The 16,390-nt window shown below is 39.8% G+C and overlaps 1 long non-coding RNA gene across 1 annotated transcript in view; it reads right to left on the bottom strand.

Moving 5' to 3' along the window:
• Positions 1–412: 412 nt before the first annotated feature.
• Positions 413–16,390, bottom strand: part of LOC146595584 (uncharacterized) — a 92,623-nt gene continuing 76,645 nt past the window's right edge. Inside the window, exon 4 of the long non-coding RNA XR_014895896.1 lies at positions 413–479. This is a non-coding gene — a long non-coding RNA (uncharacterized LOC146595584). The remainder of the gene's footprint in view (positions 480–16,390) is intronic.

The raw sequence follows: 16,390 nt of genomic DNA on the forward strand, positions 1-16,390 counted from the left end.
GAAAAGTTCTATGATGTATAGTTTTATCAAGTAAATATTCATAAAGTTGTCCTGATAAAAATCTCAGGCCTAAACCCAATTCACCATAATGGGCACTGACTTCAGTGGGAGGAAGATTTGGTCCATCTATATGTTTTTACTGATCATATTGAGCATACACACAAAGCATTTAAAGTAGTTTTCRGAGACTGAAACCTTTCTTCTGTAAACTTTTTACATTTGCTCTACTATGTCTTCTTTGTGCTTAGCTTGGAAAACAATTCTCCGTTAGAAGAATGCTCAAGCAAACTGTAAAGCCATCAAATATTATCATTTGCCAGCTGAAGTAGTAAAACAGTACTTGGGATAGATACTACTTAATTGTAAGTATTAAGTAACAGAAACATTATCTAACTTCTGCTTGAAAGTACAAGGCTGCAAACCTTCCGCAGTGCAGATCTTTGGGTCAGATTCTCGTTCCAGCTGATTTCAGGCAAATCCTGGAAAGGAGAGGAAGTGCTGTGCAAGTATAATTGAAAGCAGATCCCCATTTTTGCTCTTTATTTCGCTACAGCTATCACAGCTGTATTTTTTAGATTTGCACTATGAGCTTTATCTCACACACGGAAAACAATGTGGAGGCTCTTGCCATCTATGCCTAGTTCCAGGGCTGTGACAAACTCCCCTCCAGGCTGTGTTGCAATGCCATAGACCTAATGTGCCATAACTGGAACCTGTGGTGCTCTCATCTGTGAGCCAAATGCTGATTCAGCCCTCATTATATTAAATAATATACATGAAACACGCACAGAAGGAAACCTGTTCCATGTACACTTATGGCAGCGTACGCCATCTGCAGCCTTGCATCTCCAGGGACAGTGGTCTGCTGAAAGGCCAGAATGGGCCTTGTCATCATCTGTTCTGCAGTTTCACCCCCATGCTTCTTCCAGAGTGTCCTCTGGAGAAGGAGACCTGAAGTTTATCTATCCCTCTAGCAGCAGACCCCCAAGGCTGAATGCCCCTTCTGGCACACTGGTTCTCAGGGTAGCCTGAATTACTTAGGGCAGAATTTGGCTTTCGTATTTCTATTTTAGTTTCAGCAGCAACATTAATAAACCATGGTAGCTTGTCCTCATTCCAGTTCAGTGGCAGCCTTATTATACAATGTACTTTGATGTACGATAGTCTTCATTTGATATCAGATTGGAAGACAAAATCATACTGCAATGCAGAATATGATTCTGATAATTTATCTCACTATGACACAGGAGCATGAGGGTTACAGCTAAAATGTGTGTATATGCTCATTAGATACTGGACTTCTTACAGGAAAATCTTTTTTTTTTTTTTTTTTTTTTTTTTTAATGGTATTTGAAATTTAATGGAATAGGTTTCTTTGTAATTGTGCAGGTTTGCCTCTGCAGTTTCAGTAGCAGTTTGGCCTTTCAGCATATTATTTACGGAAAGAATGGAAAAGTGCCAAAGGGAAGAAACACTGAAGCCTCAGTATGGATGGAGTGAAACGTTGAGCAACGGCTGCAGGATCTGACATACTTTCAGAAATTACATCATAAGCCTTACCAGTTTCTTTAGGGTCAGTCCTGTTTAGGGGGGAGCATTTTGTTTTCAATGTTCTCTGAGAAATCGAAAATGTTCCCTGAACAACACTGAAGACTTAACCTCTCAGTTCTTTGAAGACCTTGAGGGGAAACTAAATATACTTAAAAACAGAAGTGATAAAAATATCTTCCTGAAGAGTAAGATCTAATCAGCAGAGTTACTGCAGACCACCAACTAAGTAACCCCAACTGGCTTACTTTTAATATAGAAATATTTCATTCTTTAGCCTTTATGGCTAGGAAGGGGTTTGAGTACCTAGGTTAAATTAGAACTCTTTAACCACCTTAACCAGTGACCACAGAACACAGTACATCAAAATTCAGACAGATTTGTAATTTCAAGAACATCTAAAACCCAGGTAATGGGGGGAGGGGRGATTTAAGATACGAGAGACCTTATTCCTCTACTGTGTTAGCAAAACCAGCCAGAGGTTCAGCCACAGGATCTTGGTGTTCCCAAAAGGATTAACATCAAGAGAACGAAACTAGATTCAGATTTATGTGAAAAAAAAACAGTGCAAAGTGCACGCCTTGCTCAAGTATGATGCAGAGATAATTCTAAGAATTAAAATGTGCTCTTCTTTATTAAGCTGCTCTGTGTGCACAGAGAATGTGGCTTATCCGTTAGTGTCATTCATGTGCTCCCGTCATGTTACTTAGAAAAATGCTGTTCCCTAGCACAGCACCACTCTCCACTCCAAACACCACCATTTCATGAGCATTCAGGCCTGACTGCAGTTTTTGTACATTAGTGAAAGCCACTGGTATGGAGGGTGCAATTAAACACATAGGGGGTCATAAATATGCCTACGCCTCCTTAGTGGAGGAGAACAGAAGAGCTGTGAAATGAGGTCTCCTTGTTATGCCGAGGATGCAGCAACCAGCTATCCCTGCCTGTTTCCCCATGCTCACAAAAAGCCTCTGCACTCAGATCCTGAACATTTGATTTCCAGSAACAGCATATGCCAATTTTCACTTATCTTTTGATAAGGTGGATATAGTGGCTGAAATGAACACAACACTGTGGGTGTGCTGTATTCGCACCTTACTGGCTCAGGCAAAATAAACAACTGGATTCCTAAGTCAAATCATGTAAAGTGTCAAAGAGTGAGGTTACCATAAGCAAGCAGCCAGACTGGCAACTGTGATGGACACCTTCATCTCTGCGCTGTCCCTTTAAGCTCACCTGCAAGAGATGCTAATTCTGAAACTCCACGGACAAATTTGCACAGCCAAATGAACTGTGCCTAGAGATGAGATCCTGGAGTCCTACATGCCTTTTTCAGAAGTGCAATTGCAATGCTTCATGCAGCCAACATTGCTGTTGGAGCAGTTTTGCTCACCTGAAACCTTAGCTGTGTGTTAATTCACTCGTTGGAAGCCTGCCCTCTGAAGTCTAGCAGACAGGGGATCAGATTATCTGTCGCGTCTAGCTCCCACTGTCTTTTGGCAGGGAGGGGAGGCTGACAGGGAGTTAATAACAGCACTGCCAATCTCTTTCTAGTCATGGACMCAACAGTGGGTTAGACCACAGGAATCATGCCAACTGCTGCTTTGCAAAATAAATCTCACTTTGTCCACGCTGCCCCCTGAACTTGTGGTTCAGGAGGGAGAAATCACACTGGATCTATGACCCCTAAGCCTGCTAGGACTCTTTCCAAAACAGAAATGACTTCAGGTGGACAATTCTCATCTTTTATTGAAATATTTGTTTATCTGAGAAAATATACAAAGAAGACTTCCATCCACCAAAAGACAAAATCAATCATAAAATGGCATCTGCATTTCCCACTTCCGTGCACATTCAGGGACACTTTGCTGATGACTCAGAAAAGGGACATCCAAGACTGTGAAACCACCTGCAAAATTTGGTCTGTGGGTTTTAACTAGAAAATGTTATGATATTCTGGGGATGAATGACGATGAAAGGTCCTAAAAATGAAAAATATTACATAGAGGACAGTATTTCTACTTTGCTAGACCTAGGTTAGACACTTACACAGGACAGAGTGCAAAGTTCACATAKAGCACAATCAAGACCTAAGTTTCATCAGTTCATTCAAATCTCCTTTGCAGTGAGGTGACCACTTCTTTGAGTGTGATGGCAAAGTGGCAAACATTTGCCATTCGGTTTTCCTTCCAGTAGCAGACACAAATACATCATTTACTATTCCGCACACAGCAGTTGGGTTGGGGATTCATCTTGTGGTGCTTTACTAACACTTGCTGCAAATAAGAAGCTGGTAGAGTTATCCTCTGCCACCAAGCTCCGCCCACACTTTATTTCACTACTATATGTGACACCTCTGAAACAAYAGGGGATCTTAAAAGAATATTTGATTTTCAAAGACTAGGGTTGCAAAACTTGTCAAACACCTACTTATACAGCTTACTCTGTGTGGCACCATGAAGGCAGACCAAGCAGTGCAACACCAATTATTTGCTTGAAATRTTCTGGAGAGCTTGGTTGATCACGGTTCATAGAAAGTATCTAAGGAGAAAGGAAGCAGTGGTCTGTAAAATGTATTGCCAATTTGTGCTCTTATCTGTAATACTAGCATGGCACTGCCTGATCCAGTATTCAGTGGAAAACAATTTCTTTGGAAAGAGTTTTATATTGCTGTGGGATTAGTGCCAGAGCAGGATGTTAGCTTAGGCAACAGAACCTTGAATCCAGCATCGCTGTCACAAATTCTTGCTGGAGGATGCTCCATTAGGCTTTAAATTTTGAAGCACTGCAGAACTGCCAACTCTTACATACCTTCAGTGAGATTCAGTCATTCATTACTTTGTATGTTGCACTTCTTTGATAATGGATCTCAATAAAAAATTGATGAGCAATTCCACACATTCATAGGAGAGTCTCACTTCTCTTGAAGCTAATTTTATAACCCTGTGTAAAAGAAGCTGGCAATGAGATCTTCAGTAAAGGAGTTCTGGATCTTTTCATTATTACTGGAAGTATAGTCAAGGGAAGGAGAGCCCATCTGGATGATATTTTTGCCAACCTTCCATCATATGGTGACACACAATTGCTGACATCYACATTTGTGTTTAAAATTTTGATATTTCTTTCATTTTTCTTCTCCATTAAATTATATCTCAAGAACCTAGAATCAATGTCTGGATTTCTGTGGAACAGTGGTATACAGCACCAACTTGTGCTTCCCAAGAATCCATTTTTTTCCCTTTGGATCTTAAGAAACAACGTTGCTTTCAGGAACCAAGACTAGTAAGACGCAGTGAAGACASGAATGCTTACCACTGGTTTTGCTAAACAAAAACCAGTCTTTACTCTCTGGGACCAGGTCAGAAAGCTAGACTAACCAGAAGCAGTGTATTTTGAATAAAACGTTGTSTCAGAAGCATGACTTAACAAAGTCACTTGTAGAGGGGACTTTGTATGTTAGTTGGCAAAAGAGGGTTACAACTTGTCAGTTCAGATTCAGCCTAGGTAATCAAAATGTGCACGTTGTTGAAAAAGGATAAGTGAATGCAGTGAGACGGTCTCAGCCTGGTTTAAATTTTATCAGATAACAGAACTGGGACCTAACTATCCTACTTTTAAGACAGATAAATGTAGCAATTGCAAGCCATGCTGTACTAGCCTGGCAGAGCATGGCTTGACTAACTCCACCTTCAGAAGGGGTTTGTGCCCCTCTCATCCCCAGATAAAAACACTGTCAGCAGCTTCCCCATCAATACACTTCAACTCTGACTTACCACAACCATTCCCAGATGTTCAATTTTCGTTATATTACTACTGATACTGTCAACAAGACTTAGTTACTGCCAGATCTTTAGTATCAACCAGACTTGCATGGTCCAAGGGGAGACTAGAGTTCCTAGAGGAATCCTGGGTGTGACAGGATACAGCCTCAGGGAACAATTTTCTTTCTGCTTTACAACAAGAATAACTCAGTTTGGGGAATTCAGATGCTGTTAGAAAGCCTTGAGCCCTGCCCAAATGCAGATATCCAAGAACACAACAGCTGCAAACAATAAATCATAATCATTTCCAGTGATAACCAYATGATTTTTTCTGCTCTTAGATTTGTTATGCAAAGTTCAGGATCAAAGTTGGGAGACTTAGAAAGAAAGTGGATTTGAGAAGAACATGAAGAAAAGGCACTTTCTSAAAGTCCAGCAACTCAAAGGCAATTATGCAAGATTGCACTACCATGTGAATCATTGCAGCTGTTTAGTGGGACTAAAGCAGATGTACAGAATGTAAGAATAGGCATAGCATTTCTAAGCTTTCATCTCTGAGATAACATCCATATTCTCATATTAATACATAGTGTGATCACTGTGCACTGTCATATAGATTCCCTAAACATGGTTAAGATATGGGAAGTGTTTCATAAAGATAGTATCTTTCTAAAAGTTAATRGTTCAAATTACATCATAGCTAGATATTTCTCAAACACCCTTTAAACAGAAAACATGAACCTTAAGCATATAGCTTTAAAAAGAACTCTTCTATCATAGCAGTAATACAGTCCAAGCAAAGGTCCCTCTGATTTCTCCCAGGAGATCCAGGTAAGAGTATGAAGAAAGAGAGTACATGAAAAAGCAGCAAATTGGGTAACAGAGCAGCTGCTAATCCCAGGAATTTTTGTGACTCTTCACCCTAATGCTAATGCTTTGTGATGCCAAGGAGTAGGAGTGAAGGAGCAGTGCTTTTAATGTTTTGCTCCTCTCAGTTCCTCACAGAATTACTATTGGCAGAACAAGCTGCAATAACATTTAGTCTCGCTTCCATTTTTTTTTTCACAAGAGGAGATGTTGCAGGAAGAGCTTCAGAAGTTTCATGCTGCATGGAAAACCAGCTGTATCTCTGGAAACCATACTTTGTGTCTCACACATGGCCCTGCCTTCCCCGGTCAGACTGTTCTAGGAGATGAGAGATTCCACAAAACAACGTATCACTGTGTCCCTGTCTCCCCATGGGTCTTGTGGTGGCTATAACTTTGTTATTGCCTAAAGTTAAGGTATCCAACTGAAACAACTCGTGAGTTAATTCTGTTTCTTCTTTGATTTCCCTTTTAAAATTTCTATCACTCTCTGCTATAAAACCATTAAATGAACCAAAAATAGACTTATAGGATATAAAGCTTTTGCTTTTATGAAGCCTCATGCTATGGTCCATAAAATRAAGGATTGATGAACATAAGTTTACATACAATGTTAACTCTTTCACTGTCTACATCTGTTATAAAAAAGCCAGGCTTGTCAGGAGAGATAATATCTTCTATAAGCTAGCTGATATGGTTGAAAAAAGGCAGACAAGCTCACACAGTCCCTTCATGAAGGGACAGAAGCAGCAAACTCCATGCCAAACAGGGGTTGGAAATGATATACACCTATATCACTCTTCCTATTGCTGCATGTRCTGCAACGTGCCTTGCACTAGAAGCACTCACTCAATACAAAAGTGACATTTCATCCTATAGTAACATTTTGAAATAAAGAAGTATAGAAGTGAAGTGCATTAAGTATGCTGTTCTAGACTGTTGGCATCTGCTTCCAAATATGAATTGCCTTAATTGTACAATATTTATCAGTTCATGGTTCTGTTTTTGTCAACACACACACACAAGATACAGAATTATTTCATTAATAAACTACTGATCTCTTCTTGCTAGCAAGGCATGGTCTATCCCATTGGACACAGAGAGGGGAAGACACTCAGCACTTTGTAAGTTGAGCATTAAAAATATTACATCATAATTTTTCTGAGAAAGAAAGCAAGAATCTTTCTCAAGCTGGAGGTAAAATTGTACATAAGTATTCACTAAATACACATGTCCTGTGTTAAGAAAAGTGCCATGAAAATACAGGGGTATGTTCTAAGAACAAAACTTCTCTTCCCCTTTCAGAGTAGGAAGTACCAAACTATGCACCAGAAATTCTCCTGTTCCGTCTATCATTTCTGAAATATGGACCAGATATTCATGTATCCCCACTCTGCTCACAGAATCAACACGTGAAATGTTTGTGTGAGGCAGCAGGCACGCAGGGAATACTGAGGAAGAGAAAAGGGACGATGTTCCACGCAGCATAACCTTGCACTCGACGTGCAGTATCTCCTCTGACTGAGGAGAGGCTCTGGGAGTGGTTCTTCACCGCAGACCATCTGCAAGCAGCTGTTCTGTGCCTGAAGCAGGAGGCTGCTCCTTCAGCTCCTGTTATGACTTGTGTGAGCTCTCTTGCACAGCTCATTAAGGCACCTGGTCGAGATGGTAAATTGAAAGAAACCTCCATCATTTATTGGAAGCCAGGACTGTAAATCTGAAATGAATGGCTTGGAGGGATTATAAAAAAACTTCTAGCTGCTTGAAAAAATCTATTAGTCCATCAGGAAGGGCTGCAAAGATTACTATTTCAGCTAGTTTTCCTGTATAACTCATAAACATTGTCTGTCAAATCCYCAAATCTTTACCCAGACAGACTCCTGCTGAGCCAATGGAATTTTGCCCAAATAAGGACTGAATAAGGTCTTCTGCGGTTAACCCTCTGAGGCTGGCACTAAAGGCCTCTTTGTCAGGATACCACTACCTGTTCTCATGGAAGCTGACAAGATGGAAAGATTCACAGAGGTTATAAATGCCGTGTGACTGTGATGTAGATTTTCTACACTGCAGGAATCCTGAAAAGAAGGCTCATGCTTATTAAAACAATAGAAAGTCTCTCCAATCTCTAGAAAACAAAGTTGGAGAATCAACTAACTTAAGGATTAAAAAAAAAAAAATACTGTTTGGCCTTTCTTTCAATAGAGGAATTTTTACAGCTTGGCCCATGAGGATTTGTTTAGCCTAGGAATCCACTGGTCACTGCATATTTAAGGATTTGTTACTTCAGCCATTACTCAGGACTCCAGAGGTCCATGACAGGTGCTTCAGAGTTAACTGGTGAAATTTGTTTTTACATCTGGGCACCTATAATTTGTGCATCATTATTTTCTTGTGTTCTAGGTGGGGAGACAACAAACACTTTTTCAGTAACTGTCAACCTTTTTTCAATTTGTGGTTTTCCTAAAAACAGAACTCTATTCATAATAACTTTGCTTTCCTTAACTGTCTTTCATGGATCCCTTAGAGACATCCCCTAAGGATTTCTGGATCAGAAGCTAAAAACTGYTGCTAAATTTCAAATTACATGCTTTAACTGCTGAAACTGTTGACACATGTAGTCAACAAGGTAAGTTATTTTTAAAAATTTGACAACCAAAGGCCAGAATCTGACATCCTTAACCTACTACCAAAAGGAACCTTTCCCTATGGGTCTACTCATGCAGCAAACTACTATAAGATAAATAGGAGTAAAACCATGTAGCTTCAAATTACTGAGTTTCCTTATCAGTGCTATGTGCATTGCACAAGTATCAGCTGTATTGTCTTGGAGCACTACAAGACCTTGAAAGTGTCCTGACCTGGATTTTGTTGGTGCTGTAAATTCCCATTATTATCCTTCGCAAATGAATTACACAGATTGTGTTTTCTCTCTGTTGGAGGCACAGCACTGTGTGTTATTGTTATGTCTAATGCCATCATTTGCTCGGGGCACAGCCAGACAAAAATATAAAAGTTGGCTGAGATTAATCTAACACACTCCAACTTCAGAGGCCCACGTGTGACAGCCAGAAGTAGAAAGYGATTAAAGAAAGAATCTCTTAAGTGTTTTGGATGTAAAATACTCAGTTTAAATGCTCTGAGAGACCTCAGTCCTCATTTTATCCATTTAAGAGGTATCTTGGTCAGACTCCAATTCAGACAACTGCATGAAGTCCAATTCTTCCTTAAGACATGAACGAACAGATACCACAGGGATGATCTAATATCATTGCAATGGGCACAATATAAAATCCTCAACAGAGTAACCTCTCTGATACTTGAAACCATGTATCTGAATCACAGCCATAAGATCTACTTAAGTTTTCTTTGCATTTGAAGGAGTCAGGCTATGGCTGCACTGACCTACTGCTTTTGAGGACAGCAGTAATGCTGCTATGTTACAATATACTTAAAACATAGTCACATCATTCTATTTCAGTGACACTTAAAAATGTGTATTTCAAAATAGAAGACATACATTTATACTTAGCAACCCAACTAAGTGGTTTGATTTTCAAATGAATTGGACATTTGAAAGTTCTCATTCAGCTGTTGCTATTAAGCATCCTAAAAAAWCAAGCTGCCAATTTGCATACAACTATACACATACAAATATACAGATGAATGTATGTGTATGCATATACCCATCATTCTCTATTCTTCCTGTCTTTACTCAGCAAAAAAAGATATGTGAGAGAAAATGCAAGAGAAAACATGGATTAGATAAATAGCAGGAAGGAAAGACCAGAGTTCATAGCTCTGCATATGCATATTATGCATAGCACAGCATAGCATAATGCAGATGAGGGTCTAGGACCCCCATTCTTTACTAGCCTCACCAACAAAAAAGAGCTAGATGTATTCTAGCGCAAGCAAATTCCCATTTGCTCACTGCCACGGATCTTCAATATATTGCCTATTTTTTCTATTTGCTGTGCATATGGCAATGAGTTTGCAAAATTCCCCTAGAAGTTGGTTTTATAATAGGACATTCTGAGATAGGACAAGAAGTCTAAGCTACATGACTAGCACTTACACAATAGATGGCTAGAGCGGGATTCTGGCCCCTATTTTTAGGTGTTGACAGTATAGGCATCTGCCTGTGAGGCAGGTGTCTACATACCCATTTTAGTTCATTCAGGCAGCAGAGTGTAAGCTATCAGGCTGATCAAATATAGGCGTGTGCTTGAGGATGAGATGAATCAACTTCTAGTCTCCGATGACTAGACAGCCAACATGGATGTCTAAAATAAAGCAAGGTTAGTCTCACCTCTAAAGTTCCCCTACTGCAGTTCATTCCCATCCTCCTTCAGTTGTCAGAAATCTTTGTGAAAGTCACTCAYGTTCTTCTTGAAGTCTTGTTTTCCCTCGATTTCCATGGCTCTTTCCTCTCCCGACTCTCTTCCTGGTTCTCTAAAATGCTAGCAAGTCTGCTCCCGTTATCTGACCTTCCAAATTGCTCACCAAGCACTGTCCCTCCGATCCCATTCTATTCTCCTTCATTACCATATTTCTCAGTSATCTCATTTGAAAATGCAAGCCTAAGAATCATCTTGGGCTATAGACAAACTGTAATTTTACTGCTTCACCCTAGAACCACCTYGTTTTATCCAAACAAAAAGTTCAGCAAGCTTCTCCTCACAAACATCCGCAGCAATTCAGGCTGTCTCTAGGCCCTTGCATTCAAGCCCAGATGTATGTCAGGGACATTCTTTTCAATAGTGTATAGTAAAACTGGGCCCTAACCTATGATACCTATATCTATATAAATAAAAGCACTTCTCACTACATCTAGCAATGAGCAGTGACACCTCAGCCCTGATCCCCCTATTTTAACTTAACAGATAAGCCCACAGAGATAACAGAAGGCCCAATTTTCTTATCAAGTCTTTGCCAAGAAAGAACTTTGTAGGAAGAAATGCTGTACTTTTAAATTATTACTGGCTGCTCCACAGAAAATYTGAGAATGAAAAATGAAGAATGATGCACAGCATGTCAAAGGAGTACTGTACATACCAGTGGTTTTTTTCTAAACCAACAGACTTTGTACACAGCTGACAGAATTCACCCTCATTTAAATGTGGCATGCCTTTGGTTTTCTTGTATCAACAAACACTCAGAGGATATTATTTTTCACATTCCTTCTTGGAGGCTTGAGAATGAATGAATGAATTAATCCTCCATCAGATCTGAATAYATTCTTCTCATTTTGAGTTCTCTCTCCCTCTTGAGCCCAGTATGTTTTGAAAGGGGCTTTAATGGCAAGATCAGATTGTTTTACAGCCACGGCYGAGGAGAAAAAGGTATTAAAATCCTAAAATTCACTTGGGAAGTCCTGTCCCCTTACCTCTTAATTCTCTCTTCTCTTTAATATTCCCCTTCTGAAGCCTGTTTTCATCAACAATGCTACTGTGAAATTGCTATAAGCCAGGACAGGGGAACAATACATATTTCTCCAGCTCTTTTCTGTCTCCTGATTGCCATTACAGTAATGTTGATGGTGTAAAKGCACCAGCTGGGGAGGGAAAATGGGGACAGTGGCTGGTGAGGGAAAATGATTGGGTATGTTAGCCTCCATTAATTACACTGGTGCTGCTAGAAAGTACTCATGCTAATATGGCAGCAGTAAGAGTAACTGTATCCACTTAGAGCGGAGGACATGATGATAAAATCATGTGATCTTTCTCCTGTGGTGTGATACAATGCTTCAAATGGGTTTCTTCCATGAGTGTTGCTGCAAGCATAAAGTTTCTATACTTATCTTTTTATAAAATGCCCTTCTGAACAATATCACTACACATTTGAAATTATACTGAGATCTAGTATGCTTGATGATTAATGTGAATTCTCCCAAATGCTTTTTATGAATGCATCCTATCAAAATGTGATAGGAGAAGATAACAGCTCAACCCCCAGATTCTGCATAGCTTTCCTGTATTACCTGTACGGCTAAGTATCTGTATTACCTAATATCTATCAGTCAGTTCATTGTCCTTAACGAAAGATGCTACTGAAAAGTAAAAAGTTACTGACCAAGGAGCTGTCAGGTACAGATAGTTGGAATAAGGTTTCAATCTCTTATTTCTCTAATGCTAACTATATCCCACTTTTTCTTTACATCTTGATCACTCATTGCCTTAATAATTTGTTTCATATCTGTATTACAAGTAAAGTAAATGATTTCTGTAGGAATATTGTACACATATCTCTTTTCACTTCTGAAATGTTAGATGAGAAAACTGAGTCAATKTAATTAATGAGTCCATTGTAAATATCAGAAAAGGTTAATACGTGTAAATCAATTTGTTGGTGCCAGGAACAATGTTGTCCTAAAAAAAATGTTAATATTAGTAAATATGAAGGGGTGGGAAAAATTAATTCGTGATTTAATTACATCTGAGGAAAGCAACTTAAAACAGACTCCAAAGAAGTGAAACTCAATGGACGCAGAAATGCAAAGCCTTCAGTGATACACCATGATTAACCAATGTTATGGATCAAATTGTGTCCTTGCTCCAAGCTTGACCACTAGGAAAGGACAAACGCTGGCAATGCTACCTAGTAATACAGTCAGGCCATCTGCTTATGCATGTCAGGTGCCGGAGGACTGCTGCAAGGCATTTCATTTGCTAGGCTGAGGAGTAACATATGGTCCCCTCACATCAGCACCTGCCCAGTTGGGAACTGTCACCACGTCTCTTGCACACTCAGACACTTTCCCACCCTTTGGGCAGAGCACACCGACATAGGCACRGCTTCTGCAAATGCTAAACCAAGTGTTTCTCAGGGTTTGCATCTCCCGGCATCAATCAAGGCCAGGCCAAGCCAACTACAATTCCAGGTGGTAACACACAGGCAGAGTTTTTCTCCCAGTCCTTAAACCAGACGTGTTAAGAAATACTACAGATGTCATGGGATTAGTTGCCAAAGTAGGTTGGGATTATGCAGTAGCCTCTCCTCATGGGCTTTTAGAAACATTGTGAGCGGAGTGCCAAAGAAAACTCCCCATCAGCATTGGGGACAGCACTTTGTTAAGTTCTCTAGTTCTCCTGCTTCACCCACAGGGCTGATCACTGGCCCTGCCAGTGGGAGGCACAGGGGGGACATTAGAGCACAAGGTGAGACAGGTGGCACATAGATTGGGCTGCGGAAAATCTGTAAGTGAGGACAGTGGAAAATCAACTGAAAGTAAATATTTACTTAATTCCTATATCAACATATAACTCTGCCTTCTTTTCAAAACACCCTAGGGGACAGACAAGCAAGTTTAAAGCAAAGCTCTCCAGCAGTACGGTCAAGGCAGCTGTCCTGCTGTCATTCAAACCCCATCACTGTTAATCATTAGCAGAGATGAAAAGGTTAGCAGGGGAGAAGCAGAGAAACCGAGCTCAACCCAGAAATAGCACCTGCTTCCAAGAACCACCTAATGACTGCATCTTAGAAATCAGGGAGAGGCTGTCCAAATCCATTAAGGCTGCCCAAATCCATTATACATACATATGTATAACAGACCTGTCATTTTGGTTTAAGGAAGAAAGAGAACAACAGTCCCAACACACTGGGAAAATAAATAAAACTGCAGACAGTTTCAGTCAGGCTATGTAGTTCGTGGCCTGTCAGCATCTCCATTTAACCTCTATTTTCAAGTGTAATTACTCATCTGACAAATGTGCTCTAAGTTTAAGTCTTATTGCAGAAGGTTTTGGCCAAGAGCATGCAAGAAATCTTTATTTCATTATTCCTTTCTCTATAAGCGTTTGAAAAGATTTGTGAAACCATTTTTAAATTTCAGTAGCACACGGGTTAAGAAATCAAGGAGCTACCTACTTCACATTACTAGTGTAAAGATAAAAAAAAATAGAGTGTGGCCAGCAATATGAAAATCTAAAGTTCTGAACTAGAGTGAAATGCAAATATACATGTATGTAGGAGATGACAATTTAACAGCCAAAATAAATTTCCCTATATTGACAAGGGTAATGATGAAAACAGTAAAAAGATGAGCATAGATTAAAAATATCACCAACAAAAAGGGAAGCAGGGCTTCAATTTCTTCCTACTTTTTAACACAAAAACAGAGTTCACTCTCAGTGTAGCTCTTCAGGATCGCTGGAATTTCTTCATAAATTCAATTGGGCACCATGCTGCTCAAGTTACTCAGATCAACTGTTGCACTTCTGGGCCCATCATGGGAACTCCAGAAGTACCAGCAATTTGAAAAGAGGTCAGTGACTTCAGCTGAAAATCTGAAATGACTTACAAGTTTGGTGTTCTGGGAGTGACAGATATCACTTTCTGAATGTGATCAAAAATGAGGAATAATTCCTTTTCATATTCTGCTAAAAATGTGCTCCCTAACTCAGGAAGTTACTATGGGTGATTTAGCCTACTACTACTCTAGGTTTCATTTTCACCCAGAATGTTGTAGTCACCATTTGGCAGCCAATGTGATATAAACTACAGGCTCAGAAAGCAGACCACAATGGAACTGATGTCAAAATGAATTCTCCGTGATGAACTGCTGGTGCGTATCCATGCTAGTTGAATGAGATGCTCACAGGAGCCTTGACTCCTCTAGGCAGAAACTATGAATACKGGATCTCAGATGCATTCCTTTGTTGTGGATCCAGGCTTTACACAAGGCCCTAACACTGCCTTAGTCACATTGCCATTAGTCACAATGATTCATTTTAAAGAACTATTTAAGTTGAGGGGGGTTGTACTCGGACATGCACACACACAAGCAGGTTCTGCAKGGTTCTCTCCCAGGGTCTGCAACAGAATGCTGCTCCTGGTGCAGTTTCCAAGAGCAACACAACAACATAGATATCTCACAAAAGATGATACAAAAGGAACAGTATCTATCAAAGAGCAATGACATGTAAATAATGTTTCTGTTCCTATTACCGGTCTTTAGAAAACAGAGGTGAAACATGCTATGTGGCTGCTTTGCTGACACTACTCAACTTACGTGAAAAGAAAAGCAACCTGACTTTTATATAAAAGGACACAAGAAGTTCTTAGTTTAGGGAATGTATAATATAAAGCCAGGTTCTAAGAACATTTTCTCAGGACTGGGCTATTCCTAATGTAACCAGACAGTTTCTATTGGTGACACATCATAGAAAACTCTGTAGTTTACCTGCAGTAGTTTTCGAAGGCACAGATTATCAGAAAACATTTTAGGACAGTGTTTTGCAGACCCAAAGCAAAGATTTTAAAGCACAACTTCATGAAAAATTGCTGAAAGTGATGCAGAATATTTATTCTTTGCTGTCACCAACACAAACTGGCAAGCCCAAGAAATCAAAAGTATAGCCGAAGTTGCTTCTCAATTTTAGTAAGTGGCGTGAAGTACATAGCCACAATAAAAAGAAAAATAATCCTAACTGACAGGAGAAAAGAATCATGCTAAGAGATCTTGAGACATCAATTCTAAAAGCCACAGCAGAAATTAGAATTGAGGCTGCTCATTACAAAAAAAAAAGGGGGGGGGGAGTGATGACAGTTGAACCTGCTTTACTTCAACCAGTTATACCAAAAATACCTCACTGGGTTTCCATCTGTACTCTAATTAGTTCCATTCGAAAGATACATAGTATAATAAGTGTGGGTTTAGTTGTTTGTCTTTAACAATAATGGATCTAGTCCAAGAATATTTTAGAGCACTTTAAAAATACAGCCCCTACTGTATAAAATGTTGAGTTACATGAACGATGAATTCGGCATTACAAGTAAGTAGCTGATTTCAGTTCAAAATAAAAGCAATCTTGGTATCAGCTTTCAGTCATCTTCACACCAGAGTTCCAAGCTCTGCTCTATTAGTGAAAGGTAACAGTGTAACTTATAAAAATAACCTCTTCTTGCAAACCTGGAATGGGTAATACAGCTTATTGTTGGATATATTTCATAAAAGCAAGGGGGCACACCTACACTGAAGGAGGGATTATGAAAAGCTAAACTGAATCAATGGGACAGTTCTGAGCACTCTGATGTCTTCAGGCATTCCCTTTCTCTTCAGTTCTTCCTATCTAAACAGCTGCTCCCTCATGGCTTTTCTGTATGGACGTTGTTTAGGAAAAGGGACAGCAACGGGGACTTCTGAAATATCATGAGGTAAACAGTCTGGGAGCAAGGAAGCAGCTGCCCACTGGGTCTCTGAATGGGATGKTAAGC

This window comes from Rhea americana, unplaced genomic scaffold (assembly GCF_003343005.1).
Source record: "Rhea americana isolate MKP2758 unplaced genomic scaffold, rheAme1 scaffold_22, whole genome shotgun sequence".
Lineage (NCBI taxonomy): Eukaryota > Metazoa > Chordata > Aves > Rheiformes > Rheidae > Rhea > Rhea americana.